Here is a 4,489-nt window from a genome sequence, read left to right as displayed (position 1 = left end):
GTCCTTAAGTGACGCAGTTCAACGGTGCCTGAGCATGCCTACCAGTGCTCCCACTTCAGTCACTGGACTTGCACCCTGACAAATAGAATACACCTCACTGTACTCACTTCTTACACAGCGATTACTCTCTTGTTTTCTCTCTTTTCTCTTTCTCTCTCTTTCTCTCTGAGTTGAAAAAGGAGGGGCTGTTATCTTAGACTTGTCTGGCTGTAAGATTAATTAGCTCCTAAAACCCCAGTCAGCATTTCTGTTCTGAAGAAGGAGCTCAGACTGTAACGCTGGCAGTTCTTTTTATGAGATGAAGTCCTCGAGTCAGACAGAAATTCCGCCACAGCCCGAGCATCAAGTTAAGCGAAGGCTGGTTGTTTTAAGACACGAGCTCTAAAAAAACCAGCAAATAGCATCATTAAACCTGTAGCTCTGTTTCTTTTGTCCCACGTTGTGGTAGTCGTAGCCTGGTCTCTAATGAAATTGAGTACCGACACTGAACGTTTTGCTGAAAACTCTTTAGTTTTCTTACTCTGTGGTTTGTCTTGTGCGCGTGTCCCAAAGAGAGGCAGGAGGCTGCCGGAGCAGGGAGCTGGTGGCATTGCTCAGTAAAAGGAGGCAGGAGGAAATTCCCGAGAGTTGGCTTTTAGCGACTTCTTGTTTGAGCTTTGCTACGTGCATTTTACACCCACAACCGTTTTGCCAAGAGCCTCGTCAGGCACTTGGGGCTGGGCTGCAGGAAGGGAAGGAAGGTCGGTTGCAGGAAGGGGCTTTAAGTTGGTTTTGGAGCATCAGGTCTACCTGGAAAGCAGCGAAGCCCCTTAGGAGTAGGAACACACTCACTACATTCAGTTTAATTGTTATTTAAGTTGATGGACTTTGTGGGACAGGTCTCGGTGGCTGCAGCAGGGCTTGACGGCTCGACAGCCCGACCTGGCGTGGCGAGAGCCCCGCTCCCGTGTCCGTGGATCCTCTTACAGGCTTGTTTCTAGATTATCTCAGTTGTTCCCTCCACCTCTGAAATGGGAAAGCATGGTAATTTCCCTGTCACAGGATACTTAAGGGAGAGAGAAAAGCCGTGAAGGAGGTGAAATGGAAAATGCAATCAGCTTTGTTAGAGGTGAAGCAGAAAAACATTTTTCCAACAGTATAAACTGCCACTTATTTCATGCGCTGTTGTACCACACCTCCCAGAAGGATTCCCCTGGAGCTGGCTGGCGTGCCTTTGGAAAGGAAACCTTTAAACCAGCGCTCGCTGCAGCGGGCAAGGGAGAGACCCCGAGAGAGCAGCTGACAGCAGGAGAAGCAACCTTAAAACTCCGCTTTTTAAACTAACAGAAACTGTATTTCGGTGATTAAGAGGGGAATGCAACCCTGCATGGTTTGCAAAGGTTTTCATCCCAAGGTGAGGGTCTTCTCTGGGGCACAAGTCAGCCTCAGGCTTCCTTCCACATCAATTTAATGATGCCCAAGGTCAGATTTTTCAGCATTATACTAGGATTTGCACTAATTGGATTGGGCAAAAACGTAACGATGTTAGACCAGCTGCCTTAAGAGAGCATTAAACCAATTTTTGGCCGCCTTTAAGTCTATTAGAAGCAAAGTAAATGGGTAGAGTGGGCTCAGCACCTCACCAACATGTAGAGAAAAGGGCTGTTTTTTGTTTGTTTTCTTTTCTTTTTGCATTGATTGTTCAAGATTTTGCCTCGGTTACTGCCCTTTAGCTCCTTCCAGTGTCAGTGTGGTAACTGGGAATAGAGCTCAGTGCGGTGTCTCCTAGAAATAGTAAGGTAACAGAGAAATTTATTGGTCTTGACTTACAAAAACAAAAAAAAACCCACAGCCCTTTTCCAGCTCTTTTTTCATCAAGTGTGCAGCTTTTTTGCGGGTAAGTCCAGCTACCACTGAGGACCTTCTCTTTGCTGCCTGCACCGATGCTGCAACTTCCAGAACTGTGCTCATTATTGACTAAAGCAGCGGAAAAAGTTTAAGTTCCCTCAAAAATGGGTCCCTTGTGGATCTCCAACCCGTCCTCCAGGATATCCAAGGCACTTCTTCCATTTCTAAGCGTCCAGAAACAGAAGGCTCCTTTACTGCTTCTGTCCATCGAGGTCTTCTCTTCTGCTCGTTGCTTTTAATCTGCCCTCCAACGATGTGTGTTTGCAGCTTTCAGAAATGTTCCGTTACTTTTCTGATCCCCACCTTTGTCCAGGCCTGTCCCCGTGCAGGACACGGAGGTGGGAGGGAGTTCTGCTCGTGTTCCTGGAGGAGGGGTGTCAGCGGGATCGGAGGAGCCAGTGCCCAGGAAGGAGACCCCATTCTTAAAGCACCATTTCCATTTTGGAGAGGAAACGTCTGTTTAAATTTAAAGAAGTGCTAGGCGGGAGGGTTTCCCACTCAGGAGAGCTCTTCAGACCCATGCTCTGAGCCAGCTCCTTCATAGAGCCAGCGAATCATAGAATCATAGAAGCACAGAATCATAGAATCAATCATGGAATCATAGAATTGTTAAGGTTGGAAGAGACCTTGAAGATGATCTAGTTCCAACCCCCTGCTGTGGGCCCGGACACCTCTCTCCCACTAGCCCAGGTTGCTCCAAGCCCCGTCCAACCTGGCCTTGAACAGTTCCAGGGATGGCACATCCACAGCCTCTTTGGGCAACCTGCGCCAGCGCTTCACCACTCTTGTGGTGAAGAATTTTTTCCTTGTATCTAATCTAAATCTACCCTCTTGCAGTTTCAGGCCATTGCCCCTTGTCCTATCACTACAGATCCTTTAAAAAAAACCCTTCTCCAGCTTCCCTGTAGCCCCTGTCATGGATTGGAAGGCTGCTGTCAGGTCACCCCGGAGCCTTCTCTTCTCCAAGCTGAGTAACCCCAGCTCCCTCAGCCTGTCCTCACAGCAGGTTCTCCAGCCCTCTGAGCGTCTTTGTGGCCCTTCTCTCTGTCCTGTGTATTCTCTGCGCTGGTCTACAGCTTCCCCGAACAGATTCCCTCAGCCCACACAAGCCTTCCGCCTGCTGGTCTGGGGCTTGGGGAAGGAGGGAGGTGTAGATTCAGTCACCATCACCCCTTAGCCCTGAGCATTGAAGGATGCTGTCATTAACTCTGCCCCGAAATACTCAGCTGTGCAAACCCAGCAGGGGTTAAACCATCAGCCAGCATGAACTGCTTTGGCCCGCAGTAAAACACCCTCTGAATCACCGAATTTCCCTGCTAATTCCTTCCTTTCCGATCACTTGAGCTCGCTGTGAACTGTGTCGTAAAAACCCTGACCCAAACACCCAACAGCTCTTCTCTGACTTCTCATTCTTCTGCACTTGAGGCTCCCCCGCAGCGAGTCTGCAGCCAAAGGAGGTGACTGCGTCTCGTCGCGCTCGTGCTGGCTTCCTCCAGCCGGCGAGGACGGGTCTCACCAGGTGACAGAGGCTGAGGAACCTCCTGTGGGTCTCCCTGAGCCTGTTTTATGGCATCTTCCTTGAGAACAAGATTGACGTGGCCCTGAAGTGTTTCACATGTGTAGGCAGAGCCTCGGGGGGATGCAGAGAGCCTGAGCGTAGTCTTAATACTTTGAAACAAAGAGGGGCATTTGCATTTTCGGATAATCGGGGTCACTTCCCTTTTTCTCGCAGAGCTTCCCGCAGCTGTAGGTGAAAGGACGGAGCTAATCACGTCCGTGAACAGAGCTGATCATGTTCTCGGTGGTGTTTCCCCACAGACACATCACAGAGGTTCTCTGCTTGCTTGTAAAATACAGACCCTACCCCAAAGCTCCCGAACGCAGGCGGCGTGCGGCCCCGTCTGCAGCTCGCCCAGGCGCTTCACGCTGTGGGTCCACGAGTCTCACTGGTGACAGGACAGACGGACGGCTTCTCACTCGAGGCATTCTAACCCAGCTGAAGTCAGTCGTATCCCCTGAGACCCAGTGAGATGTGCGAGCTGAGGCAATAAATAAATTCTTGGCTGGGAGACCTCTCAGGACGGTACCGGGGACTCGGCAATGGGCACGTGCTTCCGAGGGGCGTTTTTTGGTGCAATGTGGAACGGGCCTCTTGGCTTTTCCAGTGGCCCTTGTTTGAAGAGCCGAGATGTTGACATCAACGCTGAATGGAGATTCCAGCTGAAATGAGGCGGTCAGCCTGGATTCTCCTTGTGCTTTCGGTTTGTTGAGTTATTTTAGGCAAGGATGGGTGTTGTTACCCAGGAGAGGCTGCGCTCCAGGGCAGTGACCGTGTCAGCGACACTTTGCTCTCAGTGCACAGGATGCTGGAGGGGAGGGAGGCTGTATAAATACAAGCCGGGATGAATTAGTTTTCACCTGGCTTTGACTGATAAAGCCCCAGTATCATTTATTCCACCGTGCCTCGCTTAGCTTTTGCTTATCACCTTAACGTCTACCCTAATGACATCAGGTGGCAGTAACAGTCTTGATAAATGGACTCAGGAAGGTCAAGGTCCCTCAGTGTTTGGTGATACCATGGTTGGCTGTGGAATAGCCAAGG

The sequence above is a fragment of the Apaloderma vittatum genome, unplaced genomic scaffold, assembly GCF_000703405.1.
Source record: "Apaloderma vittatum isolate BGI_N311 unplaced genomic scaffold, ASM70340v1 scaffold27706, whole genome shotgun sequence".
Lineage (NCBI taxonomy): Eukaryota > Metazoa > Chordata > Aves > Trogoniformes > Trogonidae > Apaloderma > Apaloderma vittatum.
The sequence above is the reverse complement of the archived record's forward strand: the minus strand, read 5'-3'. Positions refer to the sequence as shown.